The following is a 14,131-nucleotide window of genomic DNA, read 5'->3' as shown; positions in this document are numbered from 1 at the left end:
TATCAAATACATTTATATTTTATTATAATTTTCAGTGTATAAGAGTTTCATTTTACTACTGTATTTACTGGGTTTAGTGTACTTATCTAGCTCACATCCTCCTCTTCCCAAAATAAGCCTGGCTGCTCTGCCATTCTACAAGATCCTTTGGGTTAACTTATACTAAGAGTTGGGGAGCTGTATACCAAGGGATCATTTTCTAGAGTCTAACCACCAAGCGGACTTTAGGAAAACTCCCCTGACACTGGCATTCATTTACGGTCGGGACTCGTAGTAAAATAAATGCAGATCATCTTTCTTTTCAGACTTTCTCCCCCCAGCCATCCCTTGTAGCACCAGCACACCACCAAGTGGCGCCACCCCTGACCTGCCAGTTGTGCCAGTGAGCACCCTCTATCTTGGTTGTATTCTGGCTTGCCAGTTGCCAGAGAGCACCCTCTATCATGATTGTATTCACTATTCTCACAGGGCTTGCACAACCTCCCGCCTATAGGACCAAACTCAAGAGGCAGGCCCAGTGAAGCGCCCTCCTCTCCTCCAGCGGGATACATAACCCTCAATAGAGTGCTCAAATGATCTCTAAAGCTTGTGCTGCCTTTTTGCAGGGACCCTCTCACTGCTCCTAATGCCTAATTTGAGGAGAGATCCTGCATCTCATTGTGACGCTACCCACACGTGCATGCTTTAAAATAATGAAAAGCATGCAATGGGACAATGTGATTCCCTCATTTGTATGGGGTATGCCCCCAGGCAAATGAGGGGGCCCTCCCACAGAGAACGCTTACCCTCAAAGTTAGGCAATGTCAGAAATATATTAAAATATGTTCCTTGCACTCCCATCTGTAATCACCATATGTGCCCACTGCAGGGCAAATGGCATGAAGGGCTGTTTATGCATGGAACCCATTGTATAATGGGACCCATTATGGTTACTTTGTCCTCAAATAACAAACACTGTTCTTTCACACAACTTCACCTATTAATCGAGCAGGGCACTCCTCGTTGGTGGGTGGTTAAATAAAAAGCTGTGTGCTTTAGCTGAGCTTTGGGAATAAAGAAACCAAGATGCTGATACCTGAACAATGGCATAAACAAAAGTGCTAATGATCGCCAAGCCCTGCACATGATTCGGCTAGTTATATCATGGCAATTTCTAGCATGATAAAAATATCTCACTTCAGATGTATGTACTTGGGAATTTAATGGAAATACCTCATAGATGATGGGGACATTTTTACATATGTTGCAATACATTTCAAACTGTGAGTAACTAGGCACACAATGTCAATTCCTGACAATATGTTTGAATGCCTGGGCACAGGCTAATAATACCTGTCAAATGGTATGATTGCATTTTCAAATAATGTCAAAACCTATATTGCAGTGAACCTTCATCCTTTCACCCTTAGTACATTCTAAGTGCACCTTTCACTACAATGCGTGGATTAACACAAGTCTGTCACTGAGTATGCACTTTTATAAATGCTGTTAGTGTGCCATCAAAAGTACCGAACACCAGTTTAATAAGTGCATGCATGGTCACATTTGAAGAATGCAAGTTCTGCCGAGAAATGCAGGCATTAACTTGATATGGTGAGCAGCAATGCCAAAGGAAGGATTTGCATTGTTTGGAACATGCACAGTTCTGTTAAACCACCTGGATCATTAAATTGTCAACTTTATCTTTACTAATGCTCAGCTGAACATGTCACTCTAGTATTGTATTTATCCGTTACACAAGCATCCCTAGTACTGACAGCCTGCACAAACACAGGTTTACCAATGCACAGAGGCTCTATACTCTATATAGTTTGCCTTGCATTCCCCACAGCTTGTAAAGACGGCAGCTTTCACTAGATTTGCTTTTTACCGTTTTCCGTAGACACGAGCAAAAATGATCAGATATCCAGTCACCCCTTTAAATAACGTCTACCTAATGGTTGCCTGCAACTCTTAACTGAATTTTCATTGGTATACACAGCTTAAACGCTTATTCTAAAACACGTGACTTATGAATGACTTTCAGAAAGTTACTTTAACTCAGCAGCATTTAATTATAATGAAAAATGGGTCAGTGTGCCCAAAATCCATGATGCATGGTCATTTTCCGGCCTTCGCATTTAAACTAAGCTAAAAGTTAACCTCTTCTAAACTCTTCTGTGTGTCTCTGCCTGTTTTTGGTGTGCTGGGTGTGCCTTGAATTTAGCATACACATTACGATTGCCATGGAAACCAGCGAGCCTAGGTGTGAATTCTAGCAGCCAAGTTCTCCATGACAAAAGGTGCGTACTTAAGTCAGTTTTGGCTTCATCCCTCACTCTCATCTACACAGCACAACGCCCTCCATGTGAATGAAAGAAAACTCACTTTGGGTTTACTTCAGAGGTAACTTTAAAGGTGAAACAGTACAATCGCTATGACTGCATACACCTGTGGTGCAGAAGTCCGTGACCTCTGCGTACTTCCCATGCATAGATATCGGAAGAACTTGTTAAGCAGTTAGCTGGTTATAAAGCAATAAAGCTGAAGAAGGATTTGCAGGTGAGGACAGAACTACGTGTGTAGTCTTTTTTTGTTTGCCACTCTCAAGTGAACTATGTAATTAATTTCCCTGTGTTTTTCTTCATGGAGCGAAACTATAACAATACTTTTCTCAAGTATATATAGTTGCTAACTGCTAATAGGTTAATCATGTGTGTCCCAAGCAGGAGCTGAGGTTGTATATTGATGGATACAGATGTTTGGTCCTACAATGAGGACTAAAGAATATTTTCCACATCTGTCTTTTTGCCTTAAGTGTGTGTGATTTCTTTTTGTCGTTGCTGTTTAAACATGTGCAACATTTTATCTGAGGCTTGCTTTTCATGACACAGCAATGTTGTAGTATTTGCATTTGTCTGTTTACCCAGGAATGACTTTAAAATAAAAACTCAGTTGGTTTTACATTTGAAGGGCACAAGCCATTACCGATGCCAATGAAACTTTAAATAGTATGCCTTTGAAAGGTTTGTACCTTTCCACAGCATGTGAAGTTCTTCACAAGAATCGCTGCTTCAATATCATAACATTGACGCTGATATCCATTTCCGGCATTACCGATCGTGTGCAACCATAATTCTCTAAAATACTTTAAAAAATAATACAGTACTATACTGGGAGATCTCCGCCTTAAATGTGAACTGCATGTTTTTCGGAAGCTGCTGGTTTGTAGAACCTTTAAAAAAAAGTTATATATTTATCACTGAGAAACCAGGCCTACCAGGTGTACAGCCATGCCAGGCGTTGCTTTCCATTTTCATTCTCATCTCCCACACAGGGTCTCTATCATACCATTACATATCCCAAACCTTAGATGAGAAAGATGCGAGTGTTCCGAAAAATTATTTTAAGCAATGCATGTATGTAGGCCGCATTGTATGTTCATTGAGAATTACTTAGCAAATGCATGAAGTGCATGAGCTTCTTGGCGATTCTTCATCATTTTTGATGAAATTTGACTTAAGTGCACATTTACATACACCTGTACCTCCAAAAGCATAATGCATCTAATCCTCAACAAATATGAAATGTCCACACTTCCCTGGCCGAAACATGGGTACTAGATGAGAAAATTGCCAAACTGCAGCTTGGTCAGGTGAAGATGGAGAAATGTACCAGAGGCAACAAAACTGTTTGCTTTTCAAAACATTAGGTAATCTGCTAATTAAAGTTTTGGCTGCCTAGTGCTTTCATTCCAATATTTATTTCACCCAGTATGATTTATTTTGTAGTGTATGGTACATCCCTGGTATTGCAAATGCCAATACTGAACAAGAGGGGCAACAGTTTGTCAAGCAGAGAAGTGCGTGAGAACTGAGTACCTGTTTTCTTGACTGTGGTTCTAGTTGGGACCGTCAGGCTGCATCCAGTGAATTGACGAGCATGTGACTCGGGGAACCAGCCTCTCCACCACCCAAATGACACAGGGTGGTGAATGGACCAACTCCCAGCGTCACGGAAGGCACTCTCCTGATTAACGTGACGAAGGGACTGTGCAAGCACAGGCAGGAGAGGCCACAGTCTGATGGAAGGTTACTGGATACTGGTGAAGTCCAAAAGAGTCTTTTCCAGAAGTACGTGATCCAGTGAAGAAGCGAGATAATCCGGGATACTTCTCAGATGAATACAAGGAAAGGCCCCCAATCCACGGGAAGACAAGTTCCAGCGGATTCACGTAGCTGGTCAGGGATGACGGATCTGCTCGAGGTACAGTAGGTGCAAAGGAGGAGGCACCAGGCAGGACCAAACAGGAAGAGGGAACCAGATCGGGAGGGGAGACCACCAAGAGTAGGGATCCCTAAGGTAAGTCCCAAAACAGTGAACGAGGGCCCCAGGAAGCAAGAGGAGAAGCTGGCCCAGAAAGACCCAGGGAGAAGCCCAGGAAAGAAAGCGGGAGTCCCCAGGGAAAAGCAGGGAAAACTGAAAACCGGACCCACGGACGCTCAAAAACAGACAGGAGCAAGGAGGGCCCAGGCAGGTAGTAGGAGACTGGGACCAGGCAGGCAGGGAACCCACGAGGCAGGAAGAACAAAGAGCTGGTTGGTGCAAGGCAACCCCGGCACAGGGAAGCAGGAACCACAAGTGGCTGGAGCGAGCAACACGACCGAAGCAACCGCGTTGAGACGCGAATTGCAACTGCTCGCGGCTCCTCTTATGGGCCGCCGGCACTCGCGAGGCCTGAAACGCAAGCCGTTTCGTTTCCGAGCGCCGGCGGACCCAGAATGAGGCTTGGAAGGCAAGCCCTTCCCAGAGCGAAGGCCCAATCTACGGCGCATGCGCGGAACCGAGACAGTGGTTTCCCGCGCATGCGCCACAGCCCTCTAGCACCGGCCCCAGAACCTCTCCCCCCGGCGAACGCCCAAGCGCGAAAGCGTGGGTAGATCCGCCAGGAGATGGGAGAGGGAGCGGGTGCAACGGACCCCGTTCTCCCAAAAGGTGGCGTGACACTATACCCCCTCCCAGAAAGACCCGGAGCCCCAGGCTTCCAGGGAAATCGATCAAAGAACTTGTGAACCAAACGGGGAGCATGCACATGCCGACGTGGTTCCCAAGTACGATTACAAGCCGGGTACCCCCTCCAATCAACCAAAAAATGAAGCACCCCCCTGCGGTAGCGGGCATCGCAAATCTCCTGAACCTCAAATTCAGGGACCCCTTGCACAAGGACAGAGGCTGGGCGAGGGCAGGATCGGCCATAGGGATCGGCCACATAGGGTTTCAATAGGGAGAAATGGAAAACAGGGTGTACGTGCCAAGAGGGAGGTAGCTGAAGACGAAAGGCCACAGAAGACAACCGTTTGGTGATTTTGAACGGACCAAAATACAGAGGAGCTAATTTGACCGGTAAATTGCGAAGTGGCAGGTTTTTGGACGACAACCAAACCCTATCCCCAACCCGAAAGTCTGGTTCCACACTCCTCTTCCTGTCAGTCTGGGCCTTCATCCGCTCCTTGGCTTCCTTCAGGATCCTGCAAGCCAATTCCTGTTGTCGTTGAATGGTTGAGACCAAGACATCAGCAGATGGAACTGTACTAGTGGGCACAGGATGAAATGGCACCAACTTGGGATGTTGACCCGCTGAGCAGAAGAACGGACTAACTCCAATAGAAGCGTGGACAATATTATTGTAGGATACTTCTGCAAGATCCAAGTACGACTTCCAGTTGAACTGAGTTGCGTTAGCAAAACAATGGAGATATTCCTCCAGTGTCTGATTTGTCCTTTCGGTGAGCCCGTTGGTCTGCGGGTGATAGCCAGAGCTTAAAGCATTACGAATTCCCAGATGACCACACACCTTGTTCCAGAAAGCAGAGAGAAATTGAGAACCACGATCCGAGATAATCTTTTCAGGGAGACCATGTAGGCGATAGATCTCATGGAAAAAAGCTGAAGCCATCTGCGTGGCTGTAGGGATCAGTGAAACGGGATGAAATGAGCATATTTAGTGAAGCTATCCACCATGACCATTATACACGTAAACCCATTAGAAGGAGGTAGATCAACCACAAAATCCGTAGCTATGGTATGCCAAGGGTATGGTGCTAATTCTGTGGGTACTAGCAGTCCCAAAGGTCGTCTTCTAGAAACCTTACATTGGGCACAGACGGGACAACTCTCGATGTATTTCTGGACGTCAGTAGCCCAACCAGGCCACCAAAACTGTCGGGATATCAGCTCTCGTGTGGCTTTCACCCCTCGATGACCTCCAAGTGGTGAATCATGAAACCCATGCAAAATGCCGTCACAAATCGTACCCTTGGGGATGTAAAGCCTCTTCCGGCAAAACAGGAGCCCGTCATGCTCAGATACCGACATTTGCCGAAGAAGGGCCGGTCTTTCAGGATCCATCCGGGTGGCATCAGCAATTGACTGTAGATGAGGTGACAACGTCAACAGGAAATGGTGAGGGGAAATCAGCGGCTTATCCGAACTGGACGTTTCTTCCACTCTTTCCAATGATCGGGAGAGGGCATCCGCCTTCAAGTTGGAGGCTCCAGGAACATAGGTGACATGAAACACGAATGGTGAGAAAAAGAAGGCCCACCTAGCCTGACGGGGAGTTCGACATTGCAAGGAGCGCAGGTACTGCAGGTTACGATGATCGGTACGAACCTCCACCGAAAAACGGGCCCCAAGTAGGTGATGCCTCTATTCCTCAAATGCGGTTTTGATGTCCAACAGCTCCTTTTCGATGACCACATAATTTCTTTCGCTGGGATTCAACTTGCGTAAGAAGTAGGTCACTGGATGTTCAACAGATGTAACCGGATCACTTTGCAGGAGAACCGCCCCAACTGCAAAATTCGAAGCGTCTGCTTCCACGATATAAGGTAAGTCATCCTGTGGGTGACGCAGAATCGGGGCGGCCATGAAGGCCGACTTCAAGGTGTCGAATGCCTGAGACGCAAGGGAATCCCACTTGAAAATGATCTTACTGCTGGTCAGCCTGGTAAGGGGCGCTGAGATTTGAGAAAACCGTGGAATAATGCGCCTATAGAAATTAGCGAATCCCAAGAAGCGTTGTAGAGATTTTATGTCATGGGGTTGTTTCCACTCCTGTATTGCTCGAACCTTCTTGGGATCCATCTCAACCCCATCCTGATTGATCACAAACCCCAGGAATTCAATACTGGACTGGTGAAAACAGCAATCCTCCTCCTTAGTGAATAAATGATTGAGAGACAGACGACGAAGGACCTCGCGTACATGTCCTACATGTTCTTCGATGGTACTGGAAAAAATCAGGATATCGTCCAGATATACCCAAACTGATAAGCCAATAAGATCACCAAAGATGTTGTCCATGAACCGTTGAAAGATAGCTGGGGCGTTACATAAACCGAATGGCATGACTCTATACTCGAAATGCCCAAAAGGTGTCTTAAACGCCGTTTTCCATTCGTCTCCACTTTTGATGCGCACAAGATGATAGGCTCCACGTAAGTCCAGTTTGGTAAAGATCCGGGCGGTGTGTAGAGTCTCCAGGATACTGCGAATCAATGGAAGTGGGTACCGTCTTTGAGAGTTATGTTGTTTAGTTGTCGATAGTCCACACAAGGTCTCAAAGTGCCCTCTTTCTTCTTCACAAAAAACAGGGGAAACCCTGCGGGCGACTTGGACGGGACTATGTATCCTTTCTGTAGGCAATCCGACACGTAGTCTTGAAGCACTTGTCTCTCGTCCCGTGTCAAGGCGTACAGTTTCCCATGGGGAATCACGCTGTCCGATAACAACTCGATTGAACAATCAAACGAGCGATGTGGTGGTAGAGGTATATCGCATGGTTCAGAAAACACTTGTCCAAAATCAACATATTGCAGAGGAACTTGAGAGGTAGAACAAACACTGAGCCCTTTGCCAATTGATTCCAAAGGGGTCGAAGAAGCTCGGATAGGAGCGGACAAACCGCACTTCTGGGCACAGACTGCGGAGGAGAAGGTCAAAGTGTGCGTCCTCCAGTCAATTGCCGGATTATGATGTTGCAGCCAGGGTAACCCCAAAACCACCTTGTAGGTAGGAGACTTGATGACATCCAAAGCGAGGTCTTCAAAATGGTCGGCAATCTGAAGATGTAGACCCACTGTACATTGGCGGACGGGTCCAGAAGACAAAGGAGTTCCGTCGATGACTTCCACGGGCAGAGCAGTGGGTCTGGGCAAGAGTGGAATCCGGTTTACAAAAGCAAAAGTCTCCTCAATGTAATTGCCGGAAGCCCCGCTATCCAACAGACCAGACACTTCCAGGGTTCTGTCAGGCAACTTGATCTGAATCTTCAAAGTCTGTAACACTGCGGGTTTCATGGGATAAAGTTCTGTGCAAAACGGGAAAAGGTCTGAGGAGGAAATGGGACCTGTCACTGCCTTCCCAATAAGTGACAGGTCCTCTAGTTTCCCGCTTTCTTCTTCTGGGGTCGTAAGGGGCACATACCCAGATAATGCCGGCCGCTACACAATAAAGAAATAAACGAAGTGTTCTTATCCGTCTACTCTCTTCCTCAGATAACGGACCCCCTCATGGCACCCAATTGCATTGGCTCTGGCCCAGACTTGGTAGAACCAATTGATCCGGCTGGTAAACTGGTCGTTCTGGGAGAGCTTCTCTCGAGCCTACGTCTCTCGGCCTTTCGTTCTGCCAGTCTCTGATCAATTCGGAGCACCTGATCAATTAGATGTTGTAGAGGCTCTGGTTCAGGAATGTGGAGCAGCTCATCCTTGTACTCCTCTCTAAGCCCACAGTGGAACAGAGTCTTTTGTGTGATTTCAGGCCATTGGGAATCAGTTGCCAATAGGCGGAAGCGACTGATGTATGTTATTATGTCTACACTCCCCTGTTTTAAATCCATCAGTTGATTCTGCGCAGCGGAGGCCAGGTTTGGCGTCTGAAAAACCTCAAGGAATGCTTTTTCAAAGGCTGCAAAGTCATTCAGAATCGGACTGTTTGTTACTACAAACGGGGTCGCCCAGGCTAGAGCATTCCCGGTTAGATTCCCCAGGATGTAGCCAATTTTGGCTTTATCGTTGTTAAAGTGTGTCGACCTGAAAAGAAAATGGATTCTACAGTGGTTACAAAATTCAGCCACTCGACGTGGATCTCCACCGAACTTGATTGGTGTTTTATGTGCCAAGGATCCTTCAACCTGCGAGGTACTCATCGCCCCTTGGGTTATCATTTGGCGTAGAGTCTGATTTTCCTGGCGTAAGGCGGTCATCTCCGCCCTGAGTGCTTGTAATTCGTTCCGCATCTCTTGCGAATCCTTCATCTCTGGGTCTGAAGGCAGGCATCTCAATCTGTCAAGCAGAGAAGTGCGTGAGAACTGAGTACCTGTTTTCTTGACTGTGGTTCTAGTTGGGACCGCCAGGCTGCATCCAGTGAATTGACGAGCATGTGACTCGGGGAACCAGCCTCTCCACCACCCAAATGAAACAGGGTGGTGAATGGACCAACTCCCAGCATCATGGAAGACACTCTCCTGATTAACGTGACAAAGGGACTGTGCAAGCACAGGCAGGAGAGGCCACAGTCTGATGGAAGGTTACTGGATACTGGTGAAGTCCAAAAGAGTCTTTTCCAGAAGTACGTGATCCAGTGAAGAAGCAAGATAGTCCGGGATACTTCTCAGATGAATACAAGGAAAGGCCCCCAATCCACGGGAAGACAAGTTCCAGCAGATTCACGTAGCTGGTCAGGGATGACGGATCTGCTCGAGGTACAGTAGGTCCAAAGGATGAGGCACCAGGCAGGACCAAACAGGAAGAGAGAACCAGATCGGGAGGGGAGACCACCAAGAGTAGGGATCCCTAAGGTAAGTCCCAAAACAGTGAACGAGGGCCCCAGGAAGCAAGAGGAGAAGCTGGCCCAGAAAGACCCAGGGAGAAGCCCAGGAAAGAAAGCAGGAGTCCCCAGGGAAAAGCAGGGAAAACTGAAAACCGGACCCAGGGAGGCTCAAAAACAGACAGGAGCAAGGAGGGCCCAGGCAGGTAGTAGGAGACTGGGACCAGGCAGGCAGGGAACCCACAAGGCAGGGAGAACAAAGAGCAGGTTGGTGCAAGGCAATGCCAGGCACAGGGAAGCAGGAACCACAAGTGGCTGGAGCGAGCAACACGACCGAAGCAACCGCGTTGAGACGCGAATTGCAACTGCTCGCGGCTCCTCTTATGGGCCGCCGGCACTCGCAAGGCCTGAAACGCAAGCCGTTTCGTTTCCGAGCACCGGCGGACCCAGAATGAGGCTTGGAAGGCAAGCCCTTCCCAGAGCGGAGGCCCAATCTACGGCGCATGCGCGGAACCGAGACAGTGGTTTCCCGCGCATGTGCTGCAGCCCTCTAGCACCTGCCCCAGCACCTCTCCCCCCGGCGAACGCCCAAGCGCGAAAGCGCGGGTAGATCCACCAGGAGATGGGAGAGGGAGCGGGTGCAACGGACCCCGGTCTCCCAAAAGGTGGCGTGACACAGTTTCACCTCACTGATGATGCCCAACAAGGCTGAAACACGTGTATGGGGTTACTGATGGTACTCTTGTTCAGAGGAGAATTGCCTAGCATTTCGGCGCTGGACTGCCCCTGGGCAGGACAAAGGCTGATATGCGGGGAAATTTCTTCTCTGTGAAAAGGACAGTGAGCTAAAGACTTGGTAGAGTCTCTCCCAGGGGTTATTCACCCAAGAACAGGTCATTCGGCTGTGTTCGTGCTGGTAGAGAGATTCCCAGACCCCCCTTTGTTTGCATACATTAACTTTGGGTTTCACCCTAAGTTAACAGGGCAATCCAGACGTGGACCCCTTGCTCACTGTTCTTAGAGAGGTAATAGTTTCACCTCACTGATGATGCCCAACAAGGCTGAAACACGTGTATGGGTTTACTGATGGTACTCTTGTTCAGAGGAGAATTGCCGAGCATTTCGGCGCTGGACTGCCCCTGGGCAGGACAAAGGCTGATATGCGGGGAAATTTCTTCTCTGTGAAAAGGACAGTGAGCTAAAGACTTGGTAGAGTCTCTCCCAGGGGTTATTCACCCAAGAACAGGTCATTGGGCTGTGTTCGTGCTGGTAGAGAGATTCCCAGATCCCCCTTTGTTTGCATACATTAATTTTGGGTTTCACCCTAAGTTAACAGGGCAATCCAGACGTGGACCCCTTGCTCACTGTTCTTAGAGAGGCAACAGTTTCACCTCACTGATGATGCCCAACAAGGCTGAAACACGTGTATGGGGTTACTGATGGTACTCTTGTTCAGAGGAGAATTGCCTAGCATTTCGGCGCTGGACTGCCCCTGGGCAGGACAAAGGCTGATATGCGGGGAAATTTCTTCTCTGTGAAAAGGCCAGTGAGCTTAGGACTTAGTAGAGTCTCTCCCAGGGGTTATTCACCCAAGAACAGGTCATTGGGCTGAGTTAGTGCTGGTAGAGAGATTCCCAGACCCCTGTTTGTTTGCATTACTGAACAAGCATGCATTTTTAATGCAAATATCCAAATCTTTATAGTCATTTCTCCCTTTGTTGTTCCCTCCACCTAGAGAAACAGCTACATGAGTGGTTTATTCATGATGACTTGGAGGGTACACCCACCCTGGTTATGCCCTATAAGCACTTGTTTATTACACAAAATCTCAAAAGAAATCCACTCCCACAAAACTACACTTTCCATCTTGGAAGCAGGTGAGTCCACATGCCCCAGCGACCCCATTTTTGGCCAAATTCCCCAAAAAATATTTGCCGAGCACCCGTGTGCCACGTAGCCCTGCGGGCACTTCCTGGTCTCCCTCCCGCCTCCTAACCCGCCCCCCTCCTCCCATTGGCTAACTCTCCCGTTGTTTCCTCGGGTCTACCGACCCTCTTGCTGCCCCCTGCTTCCACTTTCCATCTTGGAAGCAGGTGAGTCCAGATGCCCCAGCGACCTCATTTTTGCCCAAATTCCCTAAAAAATGTTTGCCGAGCACCCGTGTGCCGCGTAGCCCTGCGGGCACTTCCTGGTCTCCCTCCTGCCTCCCAACCCGCCCCCCCCCCTCCTCCCATTGGCTAACTGGCCCTCCCTCCTCCAGCCCCGCCCACCCAATCTGATTGGTCCTGTCAGGACAACCCACATTCATTGCCAGTCCTCCCTGGGCTGCCCTCTGCCCGGCAGCCCATCGGCTAAGGACCCAAGTCAAAGGACGGCTCCTTCAGTGAAGGCTCCTGGTCTATCTGCAGGTATCAGCAGGAGAAGCAAGAAGCCGACAATAAGTAAGTGTGACAAGGGCGGGGACAGAAGCAATTACTTCACGCCTTACTAAACTATTGTAAAAATCTACATACTATGGTTGCATTCCATTAACAAAAAAAAATTATTATGATACTACTGCATTGATAAAGTGTACTCTAATATTCCTCTCTGTGAAAGTTAAATTTAGAAGTGTGCCCAATAGCCTCTCTGTGAAAGTTGTATCTAGAAATGTGCCCAATAGCCTCTCTGTAAAAGTTGTATCTAGAAGTGTGCCCAATAGCCTCTCTGTGAAAGTTAAATTTAGAAGTGTGCCCAATAGCCTCTCTGTGAAAGTTGTATCTAGAAATGTGCCCAATAGCCCCTCTGTAAAAGTTGAATCTAGAAGTGTGCCCAATAGCCTCTCTGTGAAAGTTGAATCTAGAAGTGTGCCCATTAGCCTCTCTGTGAAAGTTGAATCTTGAAGTGTGCCTATTATCCTCTCTGTGCAAAGTTGAATTTAGAAGTTGCCTAATACCCTCTGTGCAAAGTTTCATTTTGAAGTGTGCTCAATAACCTCTCTGTGAAAGTTGAATTTAGAAGTGTGCCCAATAGCCTCTCTGTGCTAAACTGAATTTAGAAGTGTGCCCAATAGACTCTCTGTGCTAAACTGAATTTAGAAGTGTGCCCATTAGCCTCTCTGTGAAAGTTGAATCCAGAAGTGTGCCCAATAGCCTCTCTGTGCTAAACTGAATTTAGAAGTGTGCCCATTAGCCTCTCTGTGAAAGTTAAATTTAGAAGTGTGCCCAATAGCCTCTCTGTGAAAGTTGTATCTAGAAATGTGCCCAATAGCCTCTCTGTAAAAGTTGAATCTAGAAGTGTGCCCAATAGCCTCTCTGTGCTAAACTGAATTTAGAAGTGTGCCCATTAGCCTCTCCAGAAGTGTGCCCAATAGCCTCTCTGTGCTAAACTGAATTTAGAAGTCTGCCCAATAGCCTCTCTGTGAAAGTTGAATTTAGAAGTGTGCCCATTAGCCTCTCTGTGAAAGTTGTTTTTAGAAGTATGCCCAATAGCGTCTCTGTGAAAGTTGAATCTAGAAGTGTGCCCAACAGCCAATATGTGAAAGTTGAATCTAGAAGTGTGCACATTAGCCTTTCTGTGAAAGTTGATTTTAGAAGTATGCCCAATAACCTCTCTGTGAAAGTTGAATCTAGAAGTGTGCCAATAGCCTCTCTGTGCTAAACTGAATTTAGAAGTTTGCCCATTAGCCTCTCTGTGAAAGTTGAATCTAGAAGTGTGCCCAATAGCCTCTCTGTGCTAAACTGAATTTAGAAGTGTGCCCAATAGCCTCTCTGTGAAAGTCGAATGTAGAAGTGTGCCCAATAGCCTCTCATTGAAAGTCGAATTTAGAAATGTCCCCAATAGCCCCTCTGTACTAAACTGAATTTAGAAGTGTGCCCAATAGCATCTCTGTGAAAGTTGAATCTCGAAGTGTGCCTAACAGCCACTCTGTGAAAGTTGAATCTAGAAGTGTGCACATTAGCCTCTCTGTGAAAGTTGATTTTACAAGTATGCCCAACAACCTCTCTGTGAAAGTTGAATCGAGAAGTGTGCCAATAGCCTCTCTGTGCTAAACTGAATTTAGAAGTTTGCCCATTAGCCTCTCTGTGAAAGTTGAATCTAGAAGTGTGCCCAATAGCCTCTCTGTGCTAAACTGAATTTAGAAGTGTGCCCATTAGCCTCTCTGTGAAAGTTGAATTTAGAAGTGTGCCTAATAGCCTCTCATTGAAAGTTGAATTTAGAAATGTGCCCAATAGACCCTCTGTACTAAACTGAATTTAGAAGTGTCCCCCACATAGGTGAATGAACGGGTGATGTGCTTGGAACCGCCGAAGTGGGCAGAACTAAAGAAGTGCATGGAACA

The 14,131-nt window shown here is 47.3% G+C and overlaps 1 protein-coding gene across 1 annotated transcript in view; it reads right to left on the bottom strand.

The window, feature by feature from the left end:
- LOC138491431 (neuropeptide FF receptor 1-like) overlaps nt 1–14,131 on the bottom strand; it is an 837,968-nt gene that overhangs the window by 25,429 nt on the left and 798,408 nt on the right. The gene's annotated exons all lie outside the window — the stretch shown is intronic.

Source organism: Ambystoma mexicanum, chromosome 10 (genome assembly GCF_040938575.1).
Source record: "Ambystoma mexicanum isolate Mex_15411 chromosome 10, UKY_AmexF1_1, whole genome shotgun sequence".
Classification (NCBI taxonomy): domain Eukaryota; kingdom Metazoa; phylum Chordata; class Amphibia; order Caudata; family Ambystomatidae; genus Ambystoma; species Ambystoma mexicanum.
The sequence above is the reverse complement of the archived record's forward strand: the minus strand, read 5'-3'. Positions and strand labels throughout refer to the sequence as shown.